This window comes from Symphalangus syndactylus, chromosome 20 (genome assembly GCF_028878055.3).
Source record: "Symphalangus syndactylus isolate Jambi chromosome 20, NHGRI_mSymSyn1-v2.1_pri, whole genome shotgun sequence".
Lineage (NCBI taxonomy): Eukaryota > Metazoa > Chordata > Mammalia > Primates > Hylobatidae > Symphalangus > Symphalangus syndactylus.
The window spans coordinates 26,532,711-26,555,088 of record NC_072442.2 but is presented as its reverse complement, the minus strand read 5'-3'; the positions used below and the strand labels follow the sequence as shown (position 1 = coordinate 26,555,088).

At 41.0% G+C, this 22,378-nt stretch overlaps 1 long non-coding RNA gene across 2 annotated transcripts; it reads left to right on the top strand.

Annotated features, from left to right (window-relative positions):
* The first annotated feature begins 1,294 nt into the window (after positions 1–1,294).
* Positions 1,295–16,994, top strand: LOC129469911 (uncharacterized). 2 transcript variants are annotated; one of them, XR_008653116.2, is made up of 3 exons: positions 1,295–1,366; positions 15,963–16,121; positions 16,831–16,994. It is a non-coding gene; the product is annotated as an uncharacterized lncRNA (long non-coding RNA). The 2 variants fall into 2 exon arrangements; XR_010118074.1 differs by lacking the exon at positions 1,295–1,366 and adding an exon at positions 5,214–5,278.
* The last annotated feature ends 5,384 nt before the right edge of the window (positions 16,995–22,378 follow it).

Here is a 22,378-nt window from a genome sequence, read left to right as displayed (position 1 = left end):
AATTTCGGATTACCTTCGTCAAATTTCAGAGTTTGAGATGGTCAGAGCCCTGGTGTCGCCTCTTTGAGGGTCTGTGTAATTTTAGTGTATGCTTACCCCTGGTTTGCCCTTCAGTGTTGCATCTGAAAGGAGGAGAGTGTTTGTGAATGTACATCCCTGTACTGTCGGGCCTCTGAGTTTGTCAAAAGTACCCTTCAGGCCGGGCGCGGTGGCTCACGCCTGTAATCCCAGCACTGCGAGGCTGAGGTGGGCAGATCACCTGAGGTCGGGAGTCCGAGACCAGCCTGACCAACATGGAGAAACCCACCCCTATTAAAAATACAAAAATTAGCCGGGTGTGGTGGCGCATGCCTGTAATCCCAGCTACACTGAAGGCTGAGGCAGGAGAATTGCTTGAATCTGGGTGGTGGAGGTTGCGATGAGCCGAGATCGCGCCATTGCACTCCAGCCTGGGCGACAAGAGTGAAACTCTGTCTCAAAAAAAAAAAAAAGAAAAGAAAAATGTACCCTTCATCCTCACCACCGATTTCTCTGAAATAGGCAAATGTTCCCTGGGCAAAAGTGGCCAAAAACTGTACCTGGGACTTACATTCTTTTCCAGTTTTAGCCCAGAAACTCCTCACTATCACATCAGCTCTTTAATACCTTCAGTCGGGAGACTGAGGCAGGAGAGTTGCTTGAACCCAGGAGGCGGAGGTTGCGGTGCACCGAGATCGCGCCACAGCACTCCAGCCTGGGCAACAAGAGCGAAACTCCATCTCAAAAAATATATATATTTAATATCAAATTTAAAACATTTCAAATTAAAATAGTGAAATGATTGTTATTACTAATATTAAAAATATTGACACTAAGATAAAAATAATTTCATGTTGACATTTAAAATGATTAAGATTATTAAATTTTATCATAAGTATTAAACTTTTAAAAACTCCTTTTATAGTGGTTCTCATTAGTAGTGTTGATCTGAATATTTAGTCTGCCTGTTTAAGAAGTGTTAGTGCCAACATCTGAATTTATAAATGTTTCCCTTTATTTATGTTACTGTACATCATAACTGGGGACATGATTAAGAATGCTTTTTTTAGTAGTGGTTTGACTATTCTCAAGCAATGGAAGTAAGACAGCAATGAGAATTTGTTAATGTCCTTGTGCGTTTGTTTCAGTAGACATTGAAGGGATCTGTTAAGGAAGTCAATGATGTTAATTTGCTTTTGATAAAACTGAAAAGATGACATTTATTTATTTATTTTTAGGTTGGGCCCATGAAGTGCGTGCCCTGTATATTCCAGAGGTACAATTTGCCAATGCTTCCACAACGGAACCAATTGTTTTACAGTCTGTTCCGCATGATCATTGTAATAAGGTACAGTGGATGTTATTTTATTACTGTTTGAATATCACTGCTGGGAAGTAGAAAGGAAGTTTTTGTGTTTTTAAAATTATAGGTCTCCCCAACCTGGCTAATATGGTGAAACGCCGTCTCTACTAAAAATACAAAAATTAGCTGGGCATGGTGGCAGGCGCCTGTAGTCCCAGCTACTCGGGAGGCTGAGGCAGGAGAATGGCGTGAACCATCGCACCACTGCACTCCAGCCTGGGCAACACAGCAAGACTCTGTTTCCAAAAAAAAAAAAAATTATAGGTCTCCATCAAATTCAGGGAGATGTGGAAAAAAATTACTATGCCAAACTACAGTTATTAAAATGTTATTAATATGTTACTAAGGTCACAGGAGTACAAAGCAAGCAAAACTGTGTTACCTTTCATAGTAACCTAGGTATTTAGTATTCTACGATTTACAGGATATTTTAATCCTTACAGACTGGCCTTTTATGAATTACTCACCTCTTTTGCTTTTTCAGGTATCAAGAGTCTGTTAAATTTGAATTAATTATTATTTTTGCATAATATTCATTACAATGTATCATACCTTCTTTTTTGAAAAGCAGTCCTATATTAGAATGTTACTTGTCCCCCCCAAAGTTATTTGTACCCCAAGATACGGTTTTTATTGTTGGCCTTAAAAAAAAACAGTTTGCTTTTTTCCTGTATATTTTTCTTCATTTAGTATGTTATTGTTTTATTCTCCTCTGCGTTTTAGGTTTCACCATTACCCAATGTGCCTTTAAATACAATTTTACCACTTAATTGAAGGTACACGTTCCAACTGTGGAAGAAATTGCAGCCAGCTTTAAGATTTTAAATGTTTTTGTGCAAAAAGACTTTTTATTATGTAATTAATATTTATTTTATTTTATTTTACTTTTTATTTTTATTTTTTTTTTGAGACAAAGTCTCACTCTGTCACCCAGGCTGGAATGCAGTGGCACGATCTCGGCTCACAGCAACTTCTGCCTCCTGGGTTCAAGCAATTCTCCTGCTTTAGCCTCCTGAGTAGCTGGGATTACAGGTGCCCACTATCACGCCTGACTAATTTTTCTATTTTTTAGTAGAGATGGGGTTTCTTCTGTGTATTTTTGCTTATGGTATATACTTACAAAAAAGTTGAATCATTTTGCTTGTATTTTTTGTTTGCTTTTGAAAATTACACAGCATCTTTTGTGTGTCAATAAATTGTGTTTCCGCTGTATTTTTAATAGATACTTAGTCTGTAATACAGAATATCATGAGATTCAACAAACTGTAAATTTAATTAAGCAACCCTTTGTGGTTGAAGGGCCTAGTTTGGTGTCTGGCATGTAGTATACACCGCTAGCATCTGTATAAAAGTGTGTGAACATTTTGGAAGCTTCAAGAAATCCATTGTGTGAAATTGTGCTCTAGAACTTACACTGCATTAGCTGTATGTGAGATTGCTCATAACCCTATATTATGTTAGGTACACTGTGTTACCCTGAAAAAAATCTTTGCCATTCTTTCTAGTAAAAAAAATATTAAAATGTTTGAATGAGTTTCTTTGAGTACTGGTAAGGTTGGTTATTTTAAAGTTTTTTTTTTTGAAGATTATTCATGTATGTTAATTGACCTTCCATATCTGTTTATTTTAATATTATAATTTTTTTACAAAGTGTTTTATATTAGAGATCATATTCTTTTGTCTTGTATATTTGCCGTGTGTGTTTTTTCCCATAGTTTAACATTTGGTGTTTAATTTTATTACGTCTTCATAGTTTTTGTTATTGGGATTCTAGCAGGTTAATTTTTTCTAATGCAGAATTTACATTTTTGAGGTAATTGACGCAAATACTGTTTATTGTTTCTGCCTTTGATGCTGTGCAAAGAAAATCTTTATATTAATGCACGTTTTTTTTTTAGTGCTTTAGAAGTTCTTTTTTTTGAGACGGAGTCTCGCTCTGTCACCCAGGCTGGAGTGCAGTGGCGCAATCTCGGCTCACTGCAAGCTCCGCCTCCCGGGTTCACGCCATTCTCCTGCCTCAGCCTCTCCGAGTAGCTGGGACTACAGATGCCCGCCACCGCGCCCGGCTGATTTTTTGTATTTTTAGTAGAGACGGGGTTTCACCGTGGTCTCGATCTCCTGACCTCGTGATCCGCCTGCCTCGGCCTCCCAAAGTGCTGGGATTACAAGCATGAGCCACCGCGCCCGGCCTGGAAGTTCATTTTTAAAAACCTTGTTTTTCTTTTTAATTTTAAAAGCATTAAAACTTACAAACAGGTTTCAGGAATAGTACAAAATAACTCTTTCTTCCCTAAATCATTTGAGAGTAGCTTACTGATATGCTGTCACCCCTGAATACTTCAGAATTTCCCATAAAGAAGGATATTCTCCTGGGAATATGTAATATACCATCAAAATAAGGAAATTAACAGCGATGCATTATTATTGTCTGATCTTTGGAACCCATTCATGTTTTTGTAGACATATTCTTTATAGCAAAAGGATCACAAAACTGCATTTTAACTCTTTGGTCTTTTTATTTATTTTTCTTTTTATTTTTGTACAGAGCCTCACTCTGTCACCCACGCTGGAGTGCATTGGTGCAATCTTGGCTCACTGCAGCCTCCACCTCCTGGGTTCAACTGATTCTCGTGCCTCAGCCTCCCGAGTAGCTGGGATTACAGGTGTGCACCACCACGTCCAGCTAATTTTTTTGTGCTTTTAGTAAAGACAGGCTCTTGCCATGTTGGCCTGGCTGGTCTCGAACTCCTGGCCTCAAGTGATCTGCCTGCCTCAGCCTCCCAAACTGTTGGCATTACAGGTCTGAGCCACCACACCCAGTCCTCTTTAGTCTTTTTAAATCTCAAATAGTGGCCGGGCGTGGTGGCTCACGCCTGTAATCTCAGCACTTTGGGAGGCCGAGGTGGGCGGATCACGAGGTCAGGAGATCAAGACCATCCTGGCTAACACGGTGAAACCCCATCTCTACTAACAAATACAAAAAATTAGCAGGGCATGGTGGCGGGCGCCTGTAGTCCCAGCTACTCAGGAGGCTGAGGCAGGAGAATGGCGTGAACCCGGGAGGTGGAGCTTCCAGTGAGCCGAGATTGCGCCACTGCACTCCAGCCTGGGTGACAGAGCGAGACTCCATCTCAAAAAAAAAAATTAAAAAATCTCAAATAGTAACGCAGTCTTTCCCTGAGTTTCATAACTTTGATACTTCTGAATATTACAGGCCAGTTATTTTGTAGAATGACCCCCTATTTGGATTTGCCTGATGTTTCATCATGATTAAATACAGTTATGTTTTTAGCAGGAGTATCACATATGTGATTCTGTGTTTTTTGTTTGCATCCCATCAGGTGGTACATGATTTCAGTTTTTCCTTGACCACTTGGTTAAGGTGTGTCTGTCAGGTTTCTCCACTGTGAGGTTAAACATTTTTCTCTTTATAGTCAGTATGGATTTTGTGGGGGAAGTACTTCGCATATAAACATCTTGTTCCTTGCGCCTTTTCCTCACTAATTTTAGCATTCATTGATGTTTCTTGACCTAATTTATGACTAGGATTGATGGCAAGTAGTGATTTTCTAATTTCACCTTTTCTTTCACATTCATCAGTTGACGTTCCACTGTAAGGTGAAGCTTTCTTTACTCCCTGATTATTTGTATTAGTATGGACTTATGCTATTTTATTTTAATGGGTCATATTTCACTAATGTCATTTATTTTGATGTTCATACTGTCTCAGGTTTGCCTGGTGGGACCACTTTAAGCCGGCTTCTGTGTCTTTTGACCTATCATTTCAGAGAAGCATTTCTCTACTCTGATGCAACAGTATAATCTAGGCTCATCTTATATTATTCCTGCTGTAGTTCTGAAATCACCATTTCTCTGAGGAGCCTTGATTCCTTTTAGGTGAGAATAATATTTAGAAGCCAAAGTGGGTGCTAGGTGTGGGTTATTGCTACTCTCAGTCAGCATGGCTAGGAAATTGTGTGTGTGTGTGTGTGTATTCCTACAGAGATACATATTTCTATTAATTCACATCATATATTGTTTTTATATCTATGTAGAAAACTGGGCCAGGTGCGATGGCTCACACCTGTAATCCTAGCACTTTGGGAGGCCGAGGCCAGTGGGATGACTTGAGGTCCGGAGTTCGAAACCAGCCTGGCTAATGAAACCCTGTCTCTACTAAAAATACAAAAATTAGCTGGGCATAGTGGGGCACGCTGGTAATCCCAGCTGCTTGGAAGGCTGAGGCATGACGAGAATCACTTGAGCCCTGGAGGCAGAGAGGGTGCAGTGAGCCAATATCACACCACTTCACTCCAGCCTGAATGACGGAGTGAGATTCTGTCTCAAAAAAAAAAAAAGAAAATTGGCTGGGCCCAGTGGCTCACGCCTCTAGTCCCAGCACGTTGGGAGGCCGAGGCAGGTGGATCATGAGGTCAGGAGTTCAAGACCAGCCTGGCCAAGATGGCGAAACCCTATCTCTACTAAAAAATACAAAAATTAGTCGGGTGTGGTAGCGGGCACCTGTAATCCCAGCTACTCAGGAGGCTGAGGCAGGAGAATTGCTTGAACTCGGGAGGCAGAGGTTGCTGTGAGCCAAGATTGCGCCACTGCACCTCAGCCTGGGCGACAGAGCAAGACTCCCATCTCAAAATATATATATATATATATATATATATTATATAGCTTATATATATATATATTATATAGCTAATATATATATATTATATATATACATATATATATAATATATATATATTAGCTGGGCATGGTGGTGGATGCCTGTAATCCCAGCTACTCGGGAGGCTGAGACAGGAGAATCGCTTGAACCTGGGAGTCGGAGGTTGCAGTGAACTGAGATTGTGCCACTGCACTCCAGCCCAGGTGACAGAATGAGACTCTGTCTCAAAAAAAAAAGAGAACAAACTGTGAGGTCACAATACTTTTGATTCATTATGTGAATACACATACACACTCACATCTCTATTACTGTATCCATCTCTATATATTGAACTCCATATGCTCATAGTAACTTCTCCAAATCCAACCCAACAAAACAGGGTTCATTTTAATTTTTCCCCCATATTTATGATTCTCAGACAGAAACCTTACTCTCACTATTTTTAATAGTTTACTTATTTGATCAATCTCTCCTGTTTTGACGTACCTTCTGTTGCTGCTCCACCTAAGGCCGATGCTGTTCTAACCCAGTTCAGGGTTGCTGCTACTTTCCTGCATGCCAGTCCTTTTCACTCCTCTTGGGATTTGATATTCAGCTTCAGTTCACTGCTTCCACTTTTGTTGATCTTTTCACCTTGCTTTGAGATTGTCCCCACCCCTATCCCCAGCCCCTTAGGGGAGCCAACCTTACTCAGGCTCTTATACTAGTATTGGACTGCCCCCTCCTCCCCAGCATGGATAATTACTATGCTTGAACTCACCTCATGGCTTTTTTTTTCTTTTTTTGGGACAGGGTCTCATTTTATCACCCAGGCTGAAGTGCAGTGGTGCAGTTTTGGCTCACTGCAGCCTCAACCTCTTGGGCTCAAGCAGTCCTTCCACTTTAGCCCTCTAAGTAGATGGGACTACAAGGCGCACCCATCCCACCCAGCTAAGTTTTCTGTATTTTTTGTAGAGTTGAGGTTTCATCATGTTGCCCAGGCTGGTCTTGAACTCCTGAGCTCAAGTGAACTGCCTGCTCTGGCCTCCCAAAGTGCTAGGATTACACGCATGAGCCACCATGCCTAGCCCCATCTCATGGCTTTAAGACTAAAGTGTTGAAGTAGAAAAGGAGCGAGGGTGGACCAAAGAAGGAATTATTTAGATATAAATATTTTATTAGCCTAGAATTAATTTTAGAATATGGTAAGATACGTGCCCAACTTTCCCCGCCACCTGGTTAGTCAACTTTTTCAACACTATTGCTGAATAATCTATGTTTTCCATGGTGATTTGGAATATTGTTTGAATCATTACTAAATTCTTGAATACGTGAGTATGTTTCTGGACTTTTTATGTGTTCCATTGGTGTGTCTTTTTATCCTGGTGCCACACTATTTTAAATTATTATGGCTTTATATACATTTTAGTATATGGTAAGACAAATATTGTCATGTATTTTTCTAGATGAACATTAGGACTAATAAGAGCACAATTTAGACTGTATTAGAGTTACAGTGAAATACTGTTTTAGGGATGAATGTATTTTTACAATGTTGAGTCCTTCCTTCCAGAAGCATGGTGTATCTGTTTATCAAGTTTACTTTTTTCTTCTTTCTATTTCTTTCCTTTTTATAGCTTTTCTTTTCTTTTTTTTTTTTTTGAGACAGAGTCTCGCTCTGTCGCCCAGGCTGGAGTGCAGTGGCGCAATCTCAGCTCACTGCAAGCTCCGCCTGCCGGGTTCACGCCATTGTCCTGCCTCAGCCTCTCCGAGTAGCTGGGACTACAGGCGCCCGCCACCACGCCCGGCTAATATTTTTTTTTTGTATTTTTAGTAGAGACGGGGTTTCACTGTGGTCTCAATCTCCTGACCTTGTGATCCGCCTGCCTCGGCCTCCCAAAGTGCTGGGATTACAAGTGTGAGCCACCGCGCCCAGCCAAAATATTTATTTCTTTATTTCAGTAGGTTTTTGGGGAACAGGTGGTGCTTGGTTACATGACTAAGTTCTTTAGTGATTTCTGAGATTTCAGTGTACCCATCACCCAAGCAGTGTACACTGTGCCCAGTGTGTAGTCTTCTATCTCTCACCCCATTCCCATCCTTTCCCCCAAGTCCCCAAAGTTCATTGTATATCATTCTGATCCCTTTGTGTCCTCATAGCTTAACTTCTTTTTATTTATTTGTTTGTTTGGTTGGTTGGTTTTTTTTTTTTCTTTTTTTTGAGACAGAGTCTTGCTCTGTCACCCAGGCTGGAGTGCAGTGGTTCACTCTTGGCTCACTGCAACCTCTACCTCCTGGGTTTAAGCAATTCTCGTGCCTCGGCCTCCCAAGTAGCTGGGATTACAGGCATGCATCACCACTCCCGGCTACTTTTTTGTATTTTTAGTAGAGACAGGTTTTTACCACATTGATCAGGCTGGGCTTGAACTCCTGGCCTCAAGTGATCTGCCAGCCTTGGCTGCCTCCCAAAGTTCTGGGATTACAGGTGTGAACCAGTGCACCTGTTCTATTAATTTTTTATAGAGACAGGATCTCCCTCTAACTCTTGGTCTCAAGGAATCCTCCTATCTCAGCCTCTCAAAGTGCCGGGATTACAGTCGTGAGCCAGCATCCCTGGCCAGTGGCCAGTTTTTGTACAATTTAAATCATTGTATCCTATTTTTATATTTTTGACTGCTAATATTTTCTTCTGTAACATGTGTTAACTCATCATTTCACTGACATGTTTTGTTAAAATTACCTTTTAATAAGTTCTCAGAAAAGTGAAGATTGTGGCAACAAAGGGATTTGTGAACTTTTTTGGGGTAGAAGCTTGTATTCTTCGAGTCAAGGAAGCATTCATTTTAGAAAGCTACAGTTTCCATAGAGAGTAGTTAGCAGATGATGAGTATATCATATGTATATGTGTGTGTGTGTTTATATATATACAACATATATACATACAACATATATATATACAACGTATATATATATAACATATATATATATATTTAATAGTCCTTCTTTATTGGATAGCCCTGAAGTAAAGAGTGTTTATAAGTATAGGAAGGATGATCATAGGCCAAAGAAACAAACAAAAACATCAAAAAACATGATGTCATCTAATTGTAAGATTAAACCTAATGGAAGTCTTAGAAATTGCTAACCTGTCTCCCCCTTATTTTTTTCCAAAAGTAATAGTAGTGGATAGCAATTAAGTTTTTATATTTAGCGTCTGTGTAAAAGATTTTTTTTGAGCCTCGCTCTGTGGCCCAGGCTGGAGTGCAGTGGCTCGATCTTGGCTCACTGCAATCTCCACCTCCCAGGTTCAAGCGATTCTCCTGCCTCAACCTCCCAAGTAGCTGGGACTACAGGCCAGGATGGTCTTGATCTCCTGACCTCGTGATCCACCCACCTTGGCCTCCCAAAGTGTTCGGATTACAGGCGTGAGCCACCGCGCCTGGCCAGGACTTTTTTTTTTTTTTTTTTTTGAGATGGAGCCTCTTTCTGTTACCCAGGCTGGAGTGTGGTGCTGAGATCTCGGCTTACTGCAACCTCCGCCTCCCAGGTTCAAGCGATTCTCCTGCCTCAGCCCCCCGAGTAGCTGGGATTACAGGCATCCACTACCACACCCAGCTAATTTTTTTTTTTTTTAAGGCAGATTCTCACTCCATCACTCAGGTTGGAGTGCAGTGGTGGATCTTGGCCCAGTGCACCCTCTCTGCCTCCCAGGTTTAAGCGATTCTCATCATGCCTCAGCCTCCTGAGTAGCTGGGATTATAGGCGGGACCACCATGCCTGGCTAATTTTTGTATTTTTAGTAGAGATGGGGTTTTGCCATGTTGGCCAGGCTGGGCTCGAGCTCCTGACCTCAAGTGATCCAGCGGCCTTAGTCTCCCAAAATGCTGGGATTACAGGTGTAAGCCACTGTGCCTGGCCAAGTAAAAGATATTTTTGAAAGCACTAAATATTCTTTATGGGTTTAGGACTCCCAAAAATGAGGTTTCAGGTAAATAGGGAAGCTAAACATTTCATCTGTCTGCCCATTCATCTTGTCCTCATTTCTGGCATGTCCTCTTACATGTACCAGGTCTGTATGGTGGATAGACGTGCATCAATCGGTGATTGTTAAACAATAATACGTGCAAGGATTTTCGAGGTACAGTGAATGTCCACCTAACCTTTAACAGGACTGAGGAAAGAGGGAGGAGGTATCTTAGAAAAGGTTGCAGTTTTTCCTAAGAGTAAAAAACCTCCAGGTGCCGGCTGTGAAGAGAGGAGAAAGGAAGGAGCACGTGAGTGGCTGTTAATTTTACAGATTGAAGGAGCAAAAGCTTTGAAGTGGGAAATAACAAGGAGAGTGGTGAGCAGGGGGAGGGATCTGGGATGGTGGCAGGGAGAAGGGTAGTATTGTTAGGACGCTGAATGTGCTAGGCAGAATGCTGAGAGGGACTGTCAAGGGTCAGATATTCAAGCACCTCATGCATCATGTTAAGGAGCCTAAAGTTTATCCCTATTGAAGGGTTTTTATGTTCAGAAAGGATATGCTTAGGTCTGTCATTCTAATGGATCGGGGGAAGGAGGGTTGGGAGATGGAAGATAGAAGAGACAAGAGACCTAGAATCTATTTAGACTCTGAGAGTGTCCCAGACACTGGAATGAGGACCTGAAGTAGTAGGAACAACAGGACAGAGACATTCGGTAATATGTAAGAGCTTCAGCTGACCAGCCTGGTATCAGTTTAATGTGACAGAGAAGATGGAGGAAGGAATATCAGAATGGGATTTCCATTTCAAGAATATAAGTGCTAGGCGCATCACCACCACCTGAGATAGAACACACACACACACACACACACACACACACACACACACACACACACAGTGAGTTAATTGAAACATTTCTTAGAATGAAGAGATAGACACTAAGTTTTAAATTCCTGGCTTATGTTCATGGAACATATTACTCTGTTTGTAAAACAAATCTTGTGTCTACAAATTGTTCACTGGCCTATATTAGTAAGATGATAATAAGGCCCCCAGATATTCACATTTGTATGAAAGCATTGAATATATTTGCATTTGTCTATATCTAATAAATGTTTATTTTTGCTTGGCACTTTATACTAGTTACTTAGATGAGTGCTTAAATTAATTTTTCTTTTCTGGAGAATTGAATCATTTTGGAAAGCTAAATCTTGCAGTTCTATCGGTAAAAGAATTCTTTTGCTCTTTTTGATACATCAGCCGATTCTCATGTTGAAATTTCCTATTTGACTTCTCTCTGTTGTCTTTGTGTGCTCTCTCTCCAGCCCCCTCTCCCCAACCCTAGTTACACATTCTCTCACACTTGGTATTCTCTTTTTCTCAGGAATAGTAAACTATTATTCATTATATTTGTTTCTTGTGGTCTCTCCTCCCCTTCCCCTCCCCTCTTCTTTTTTTCCAACATGGTCTCACTGTTCCCCAGGCTGGAGTGCAGTGGTGCAATTACAGCTCACTGTAGCTTCGACCTCCCAGCCTCAAGTGATCCTCAGCCTCTTGAGTAGCTGGGACTACAGGCATTCACCATCATGTCTGGCTACTTTTGTTTTTATTTTTTGTAGAGATGGGATCTCACTATGTTGCCTAGGCTGGTCTTGAACTCCTGGATTCAGACAACCCCCCTGCCCTGGCCTCCCAAAGTGTTGGAATTACAAGCGTGAGCCGCCACGCCTGGCCTCTTCGTGTCTTTTGTGCTTGTCAACTTTATATATTATTTGCTTTCTTGATCCCAACAATTCCAAGACTCAAAGGCCTGTTTATCTGATAAGGACTGTGGAAGAATGGCACTACAATATCCCTCAGTGTTATTTCTTTTCTCTTAGCTACCAAAGGCAGCAAACATCCCAGTCTAAACTTTTGGAAATGGGAGTGTACAGTAGCTAACTTAAAATTGTTCATGAGATTAAAATCTATAATCTCACTGACCAACATTGCCTATCTCAGTGCTTTTCTTTTTGTAATATTTATTTATTTAGAGACAGAGTCTTAGTCCGTCACCCCAGGGTGGACTGCAGTGGACAATTATGGCTCACGATAGCCTCAAACTCCTGGCCTCAATCAATCAGTCCTCCCACCTCAGCCTCCCAAGTAGCCAGGAGTACAGGTGCCACCACCACACCCAGTTTTTTTTTTTAATACTGGTAGAATTGGTAGAGAGACAGCGTCTTGCTATATAGCCCAGGCTGGTCGTGAACTCCTGGCCTCAAGTTATCCTTCCACCTCAGCCTCCCAAAATGCTGGGATTACACTCAACCACTATGCCTGGCCCTATCTCAGTATTTTTTTTTTTTTTAATGTTCATTTGGCTTCTGGAGTGCTCTAGAAGATAGGTATTTATATAATATAATCTGATAAGAAATTGATTAGGAGATTTTACAAAAACTGATACTTAAGGGGAGGTTACGTTGCTGGGCAACATGGTATCAAAATAAGACAGGTCAAATTTGAGAAATCTCTGATTGTACAGGTTACCCTACAGGTAACTGACTCAATGTCTCAGTCCTAAATTTCCAGGAGAGCAATTCTGATGTAAGCACCTGGATTTAGAAGCTGTTTTCACCTAGACAGACATGAGTACCTAGGCACCATTCCATTATTAGAAATTGAGTATAGATGCTAATTTCTAGAAAAGAGAGCTGGGTTGTCCAGGTAAGCAAGAAGTTGCAGTTTTGATCAGGCTGCTGCTGCTGGTAATTTTTTTCCAGCTACAAAGTTCCAGGATACACAGTTTGCGTCTTTCTCCCCTATCCCCGGCTGGCCCCCTCATTATAGGTCAAATTTATTTTTTTTGAAAGTTGATAGCATTGATGTATCCTGGAATTGTGACCATTTAAATTCCCAGATAACACACCATGTGATCATCTTTTTATAGGGTTATGTCAAGAACCTTTTGTATGTACTGCCTCTTCCCCACAGTGATGAACAAACAAAGGAATGCATGTTAGTTGCAAAAGTCTGATTGAAGTAGACTCCTAGATTAACGTGTCTTATGTGACACTAGGAGCATATAGATCATTTTCAAGGGCATATAAGTAACTGTGATGATTAATGTTTACAAATTGGTTTTAATTTTTTGAAGCTGTTGTTGTGCCATGAAATCCATTGTTTTTCTTCACATAAACATTTAAATGGAGTTTTTTCTTTTATCTAAACTCTTAACCAAAAAATTTTTTTCTTTTGTTTTGAGATGGAGTCTCACTCTGTTGCCCAGGCTGGAGTGCAGTGGTGCGATCTTGGCTCACTGCAACCTCCTTCTCCCGAGTTCAAGCCATTCTCCTGTCTCAGCCTCCTGAGTAGCTGGGATTATAGGTGTCCACCACCACGCTCAGCTAATTTTTTTTTGTATTTTTAGTAGAGGCGGGGTTTCACCATGTTGGCCAGGCTGGTCTCGAATTCCTGATATCAGGTGATTTGCCCACCTTGGCCTCTGAAAGTGCTGGGATTACAGGTGCGAGCCTCTGTGCTGGCCTTGATTGATTTCTTTTATGCCTGATATAAAGAACAGCTTTGGGGCCTATTTCCAATTTTATTCAACTGTTTTCTAATTTGTTTGCTTCTGCTTTTAAAGCTTTAATACTTACTCTACTTATTGTGACATTATTTTGTTTATTAAGAATTTATTTCTGGGCCGGGTGCAGTGGCTCACGCCTGTAATCCCAGCACTTTGAGGGGCCGAGATGGGTGGATCACGAGGTCAGGAGATCGAGACCATCCTGGCTAACACGGTGAAACTCTGTCTCTACTAAAAATACAAAAAAATTAGCTGGGCATAGTGGCAGGCGCCTATAGTCCCAGCTACTCGGGAGGCTGAGGCAGGAGAATGGCATGAACCCAGGAGGCAGAGCTTGCAGTGAGCCAAGATCGCACCACTGCACTCCAGCCTGGGCCACAAAGTGAGACTCTGTCTCAAAAAAAAAAAAAAAAAAAAAGAATTTATTTCTGAAATTGTTAAATATATAAAACAGTAAGCAATAATATAACAAACACCCCACATACATTCATCACCCGATGCTAAAACATGAACAGCTCATAGCCAGTTTTCCATACACCCCCTGTAGTAGTTTCCTAGGGCTGCTGTAACAAAATATCACAAACTTGGTGGCTTAAAGCAGCAGAAATTTCTTCTCACAATTAAGGAGGCTATGAGTCTGAAATCAAGATATCAGCTGGGTTGGATCCTTCTGAGAACTCTTAAGGGAAATCTGTTCCATGCCTCCTAGCTTCTGGTGATGGGTGTCAATGATTGACAGGTTTTTTTTTTTAATTGCCCTAACCTCTGCTTCTATCTTCACATTCCATTCTTCCTTTGTCTCTGTCTCCATATGGCCATCTTCTTATTAGGAGATCAGTCATAATTGGCTTAGGGGCCTGCCCTACTCCATCACGTGACCTCATCCTAATTACATTTGCAATGATCCTTTTTCCAAATAAGGTTACTCTCTAAGATACTGGGGGTTAAGGACTTCACATGCATTTCTTGGAGACCACAATTCAACCCATAGCAGTCTGCCTTCTGCTCTCCCCAAAATTTATGTTCTTTCCACATACAAAATAGATGTGCTGTATCCCAGTATCCCCCAAAAGTGTTAATCCATTTTGATGTAAACTCTATAAGTAAGTCTCACATCTTACCTGAATAGAATAAACTCAGAAAGTCCCAAATCTCATCTTCTGAATCATCTGAATTGGCGATGGGTTAAGACGTTGGTTAATCCTGAAGCAAAATTTCTATCTCTGCTAGGCATGGTGGCTCACGCCTGTAATCTCAGCACTTCAGGAGGCTGAGGCGGGCAGCTTACCTGAGGTCAGGAGTTGAAGACCAGCCTGGCTAACACAGTAAAACCCTGTCTCTACTAAAAATACAAAAATTAGCCAGGTGTGGTGGCATACGCCTGTAGTCCCAGCTACTCGGGAGGCTGAGGCAGGAGAGTTGCTTGAACCTGGGAGGCAGAGGTTGCAGTGAGCTGAGGTTGTGCCATTGCACTCCAGCCTGGGTGGCAAGAGCGAGACTCTGTCTTAAAAAACAAACAAACAAACAAACAAACAAGCAAAAACTTCTATTTCTAAACCTGTGATACATAGAAAACAAGTTATCCGTTTCTGAGATGCACTGGTGGGACAGGCAGAGAAGCATTCCCATTCCAAAAGAGATAAATTGGAAGGAAAAAAGGGGCTTAAAGCAGGTTTGTAAGTCTGCAGGACAAATTCCATTCAGTTCTGAGACTTGAAAATAGTTCTCTGTGGCTTGATATTCTGTTCTCTAGGCCCATTGGCATGGCCTTACCCCTTGGTCCTGGGTTGGCAGCCTGCCCTTTTTTTTTTCTTATGACTACTTAGTTCCTGTTTTGTTTCGTTTTCTACCTTTTTAATCTTAAGTACAGATGCTTCTTGAGTTATGATGAGCTTACATTCTGATAAGGCAGGAGGATTATTTGAGCCCAGGATTTTGAGGCTTTAGTGCATGATTATCGCACCTGTGAACAGCCACTTCACTGCAGCCTAGGCAATATAGTGAGACCCCATCTCTTTAAAAAAAGAAAAGAAAGAAATATACCTTATTTATCTAACATCTTGGCTTAGCCTAGCCTACCTTAAACATGCTCAGAACACTTACATTAGCCTACAGTTGGGAAAAAGTCATCTGGCTACATGGTTCACTGGTCAAGCAAGCATTGGTTGTTTAGTCTCTGATGGCATGGCTGACTGGGAGTTGTGGCTTGCTGTCACTGCCCAGCATCGCAAGAGAATATTGTACTAATGTGTATCGGGTTTGCATCATGGTGGTAAAGTTAAGAAACTGTAAGTAGAATGATTTTAAGTTGGATACCACCTATAGATACTTTCTAGTATACCATTTTCATTTCTTTTATTTTTCATTTTTATTTTATTTTATTTTTTTCAGATAGGGTCTTGCTCTGTCACCCTGTCTGGAGTGCAGTGGCACTGTCACAGTCAATCCAACATCAACCTCCTGGGTTCAAGTGATCCTCCCCGCTCAGCCTCGCAAGCAGCAGGGACTACTGCCACATTGTCGGGGGAAATTCAGCCCGTGATATTTCACGTGAGTTCTTTTCTATTTTCCCTAAATGTCAACCAGTCTGAGAAATAAAGGGAAACAGTACAAAAGAGAGAAATTTTAAAGCTGGGTGTCCAGGGGAGACATCACATGTCGGCAGGTTCCGTGATGCCCCCTAAGCCGCAAAACCAACAAGTTTTTATTAGTGATTTTCAAAAGGGGAGGGAGTGTACGAATAGGGTGTGGGTCACAGAGATCACATGCTTCACAAGGTAATACAATATCGCAAGGCAATACAATATCACAAGGCAAATGGAGGCAGGGTGAGATCACAGGACCAGGGCGAAATTAAAATTGCTAATGAAGTTTCGGGCACGCGTTGTCATTGATAACATCTTATCAGGAGACAGGGTTTGAGAGCAGACAACCAGTCTGACCAAAATTTATAAGGCGGGAATTTCCTCGTCCTAATAGGCCTGGGAGCGCTACAGGAGACCAGGGCATATTTCGTCCCTTATCACAACCATAAAAGACAAATGTTCCCAAAGCGGCCATTTCAGAGACCCCCCCTTAGGAATGCATTCTCTTTCTCAGGGATGTTCCTTCCTGAGAAAAAGAATTCAGCAATATTTCTCCTATTTGCTTTTGAAAGAAGAGAAATATGGCTCTCTTCCGCCTGGCCCTCAGGCCGCCAGACTTTGAGGTTATCTCCTTTCTTCCCTGAACATCACTGTTATCCTGTTCTTTTTTCAAGGTGCCCAGATTTCATGCTGTTCAAACACACATGCTTTACCAACAATTTGTGCAGTTAACACAACCATCACAGGGTCCTGAGGCGACATTCATCCTCAGCTTACGAAGATGACAGGATTAAGAGATTAAAGACAAGACAGGCATAGGAAATCACAAGAGTATTGATTGGGGAAGTGATAAATGTCCATTAAATCTTCACAATTTATGTTGAGAGATTGCAGTAAAGACAGGCATAAGAAATTATAAAAGTATTAATTTGGGGAACTAATAAATGTCCATGAAATCTTCACAATTTATGTTCTTCTGCCATGGCTTCAGCCGGTCCCTCCATTCGGGGTCCCTGACTTCCCGCAACAACATGCCATCATGCCTAAGTTTTTTCTTGTTTGTAGTGATGGGCTATGTTGCCCAGGCTGGGCTCAAGCTATCCTCCTGCTTCAGTCTCTCAAAGTGCTGGGAAGTACAGGTGTTTGGCTCACTGGCCTGGCCTTCTTTATGATTTTTAAAATGATTTTTCTTGGGTTATTTTCTTAGTGGTTGTTGTAGGGCTTACTATCTTTATCTTAACTTGCTAGACTGTACTTAATTTTAGTAAGATGTATAAGCATATCTGTTTTTTTTTCTTAAGCATGTCTCATTTTATTGGGCTCCTATTTATTGTACTTCACAGGAATTGCATTGTTTTTCTTTTTTACCAAATTGAAGGTTTGTGGCAACCCTGGAGTAATAAGCAAGTCTATCAGTTTCATTTTTCCAACAGCATGTGCTGACTTAGTGACTCTTTGTCGCTTTTTAAAATTCTCATAATATTTCACACATTTTCATTATTATATCTGTTATAGTTACATGTGATCAGTGACCTTTGATGTTACAATGAGGTGAAGTTAATAAATGTTGTATGTGTTCTGACTGCTGTACCAGTTGGCTGTTCCCTCATCTCTCTCTACTCTCCTCAGGCCTCCCTATTCCTTAAGACACAGCAATATTGAATGTAAGCCAATTAGTAACACATATTACTTTGAAAATAAATAAATGGGTAATAGTAATTAAACAGAAAATGAGAAACAAAGTGATAATCACAAAATGTATAATTGGTGCCAACAATCCAATTAACTAAAGATGTTAAAAATATAAAGAGTTTCCTACAGATCAATTTTGACAATGCACATAGTCACCTAGGAGCTCTGATGAAGATATACAAGAAAATGTTTTTTTCGTGCCTGCTAACACAACATCCATCCTGCAGTCTGTGGATCCAGGAGTCAATTTGATGTAAAAGTCTTATTATTTAAGAAATACATTTTGAAAGGCTATGGCTGCTATATAGAGGGTGATTCCTCTGATGGATCTGGGCAAAGTACATTGAAAACTTTCTGGAAAGAATTCACCGTTCTAGGTACCATTAAGAACATTTGTGTTTTATGGGAGGAGGTCAAAATATCAACATGAACGGGATTTTGAAAAGAAGTTGATTCTGTCCTTCATGGATGACTGAGAGATTCAAGACTTTGATGGAGGCTGCAGATGTGGTGGCCAATAGCAGGAGAGCTAGAATTAGAAGTGGAGCCTGAAGATGTGACTGAGTTGCTGCAATCTCATGGTCAGACTTGAAAAAATATCTTCTCACAGATGAACAAAGAAAGTGCTTTCCTGAAATGGAAATCTGTTTCCTGTGAAGATGGTGTAAACATTGTTGAAATGGTAACAAAGGATGTAGAATATGCCCTATACTTAGTTGATAAAGTGGCAGCAAGGTTTGAGAGAATTGGCCCCAATTTTGAAGAAAGTTCTACTGTGGGTAAAATGCTGTCAAACAGCAGCACATGCTACAGAGCAATGTTTTATGAAAGGAAGAGTCAATTGATACAGCCAACTTCATTGTTATTTTTAAAAATGGCTGGATGTGGTAGTTCACACCTTTAATCACAACCTTTTCAAAGACAGTAGGATTGCTTGAAGCCAGGAATTTGAGACCACCCAGGGCAACAAAGCAAGACCTTGTCTCTACTAAAAAAAAGAAAAAAAAAAGAGTGAAGTGAAAGTGCCACAACCACCACCTCAGTGAGTCAGAAGCCATCAACACTGACGCAGGACTTTTTACCAGCAAAAAGATAAAGACTTGCAGAAAGCAGTTTTCTCCTGTAAAGCTCCATTGCCCTCTTCCCCCTTTTGCTGTTATTATAATAAACATTATACATGAGATCACGCCACTGCACTCTAGCCTGGGCAGCAGAGTGAGACTCCTGTCTCAAAAAAAAAAAAAAAAAAAAAAAAAAAAAAAAAAAAAAAAAACAGGCCGGGTGCAGTGGCTCATGCCTGTAATCCCAGCACTTTGGGAGGCCAAGGCAGGCGGATTACCTGAGGTTGGGAATTGGAGACCAGCCTGACCAGCATGGAGAAACCTCGTCTCTACCAAAAGTACAAAATTAGCGGGGTGTGCTGGGGCATGCCTGTAATCCCAGCTACTTGGGACACTGAGGCAGGAGAATTGCTTTAACCCGGGAGGCAGAGGTTGTGGTGAGCCGAGATCGCGCCACTGCACTCCAGCCTGGGCAACAAGCAACAAGAGCAAAAACTCTGTCTCAAAAAAAAAAAAAAAAAAAAAAAAGGACATATGTTAATATTGGTGGTAGTGAATGTTGGTATGCATTTAGTCAAAAAAATTGATCTGTAGGAAACTCTTTATATTTTAACATCTTTAGTTAATTGGATTGTTGGCATCAATTATACATTTTGTGATTATCACTTTGTTTCTCATTTTCTGTTTAATTACTATTACCCATTTATTTATTTTCATTTTTATTTACTGAGAAATAGTAAAACTGAAGTAGGGCTGTTTTGTAACTCACTTAAAAACCTTCAGAAAAATATATTTAAATACAACTTTGGTAATTCTTTAGATTTGCTCACTACTTGCTGTCACATGGGATCATGGTGTTAGTACCATCTGATTGGCTGTTACACATTTGTATCCATGTTCCTTTGAAGGGTCAGTATGTCTGATATCCCGAGTGTCTATTTCTCATTCTTTGTAATGGTAGATATTCATACACTGAAGGTTTAAGGCTTCTTTATTTTGCTTTTAGTTTCTAATTTTTAAATTATTATCTTTCCCTTGTGAATGGCGCTATTTCTTTTCAAAATAAATACTACAAGGGGCCCCTGTCTTACGACATGAGCAGCTTAGGCCTCTAATATTCTGGTTCTTGTATATGAATTACTTAAGAGTGTTTGTCTGTATATCCCTTGATGCCGAATGCTTTGATTTATTTTAATGACTAACAAAAATTTTGAGATTATAAAATGGAAAATTTTTGCCAGGCGTGGTGGCTCACACCTGTAATCCCAGCACTTTGCGAGGCTGAGGCAGGCGGATCACAAGGTCAGGAGATCGAGACCATCCTGGCTAACACAGTGAAATCCCGTCTCTACTAAAAATACAAAAACTTAGCCGGGCGTGGTGGCGTGTGCCTGTAGTCCCAGCTGCTGGGGAGGCTGAGGCAAGAGAATGGCGTGAACCTGGGAGGTGGAGCTTGCAGTGAGCTGAGATCGCACCACTGCACTCCAGCCTGGGCAACAGGGCGAGACTCTGCCTAAAAAAAAAAAAAAAATCGAAAATTTTTCTTCCTAGGTGTAATAAGCATATAGTAATGTTCATTTTTAAATGAGAGATGATGTATATATAATTTAAAAAAAGGACTTCGAAGATTGTGCAAATAGGATTTTCTTACTGCTAATTATAGACATGATGTTATCCCATTTGATAGTTGGGAAAAAATGTCTGTTTAATAATTTAATAAGATTGTATAATCTTTACATTTGCATGGAATTTGAACTTTTTTATAGTCATTTTTATCCAGTCTACACCAATTAGATGTGATACCACCAACTTTAAAACACCTCAGATAACTCTCACCTTCATACTTAATTATGCAATGGTACAAGTGTTTTAAACAGAAATGTGTGATGCTGTTTAGTAATGCTTGAAAAATGCATGAGTCTAATACTGACATTTCCTTTAATTTTTGAATTTTTTTCTTTGTTTGCTCTATCAAATATAATATGCAGGAATTTTTTCTTATTGAACTGCAGAGATAAATTTTTAGAAAACTGTATACCTTAATACTGATGGTATAAGATTAAAAGTCTTCCTGCTTTTCCTAGTGGCATAAAGTAACACTTCAAATATTTACCTTTCTATTCTTCAGTGGTGCAATCATGGCTCACTGCTTCCTGGAACTCATGGGCTCCAGCAGTCCTCCTGCCTCAGCCTCCTGACTAGGTCGGACTAGGCACATGCCACCATGCCTGGCTAATTTCTTTGACTTTTCTCTAGAGACAGGGTCTACCTGTTTCCCAGGCTGGTCTCAGACTTCTAGACTCAAGTGAACCTGAACCTCCTGCCTCAGCCTCTCAAATTGCTGGGATTACAGGTGTGAGCCACCACACCCAGCCTGAATTTCTTATGTGCCACGGTGCTGCAAAATGTCATTATTAGGGGCAGCTAGATGGAAGGTGTAGGAGTAGGAGTACATTATAGTGCCTTTTCAATATTTCTGTATATTTAAAATCATTTCAACAGGAAACATTTATTTTAAAACATGAAGGGTGATTCTGGTGAGGGCTCAGAAGAGGAGAGCTAGACAGAATGTCGGTGGCATATGGAGGGGGTCGGGCATGGTGTCTCATGCCTGGAATCTTAGCACTTTCAGAGGCCGAGATGGGAGGATTGCTTGAGGATGAGAGTTGAAGACCAACCTGGCCAATATAGGGAGACCCAGTCTCTTAAAAAAATAGAAATATGGAAGGGAGAAGTCATTCAGATGAAGTCTCAGATGGCAATGAAGAACATGCTATTGGAAACTGGAGGAAAGGTGACGCTTGTCGTAAAGTGACAAAGAACTTGGCCTCGTTGTGCTCCTAGTGTTTTCTGGAAGGCAGAACTTGCCAGTGATGAACCTGAAATTTGGCAGAAGAAATATCTAAGCAAAGTATTGAAGGAGCAGCTTCATTCTCTTGAATATTTCTAGGAAAATGAAAGAAAAGAGGAATGATTTAGAGACAGAACTTACCATCAAAAGGGAAGCAGAACTTAAAAATGTGGGAAATTTTTAGCCGTCTCAGCCTGTCCATACTGAACAGATAAGAAAGTGTGTTTGGGAGAGAACACGAGGGTGTGGGTCAGGAGGCCCACATGGATCAGGGCTGTGCTCTTCACCAGGACAACGGAAGAGCGACCCTGAAGGCACTGTGCAGGTCGCTCAGGCTGCACTCATCACAGGCCCATGGTGCCAGGGCACTGACGGCAGTACGGTTTCCAAGGAAGGCCCTGGGAAGACCTTGGGGCTTGCTGCCCAGCACTCCCTGAAGTCACTGGTCCCCACATTCTGGTGTGGCACTCCTCGACTGCTCCAAGTGTTGCTTAATGGGCTCCAGTCCAGGGGGGATGTGATGTCACCGCTCCAGAGGACACAGGCAGAAAACCCTTCGGCAGCATCCATGTGGTGCTAATTCTGCAGGTGTGCAGATTTTGCTTTTCCCTCATAGAA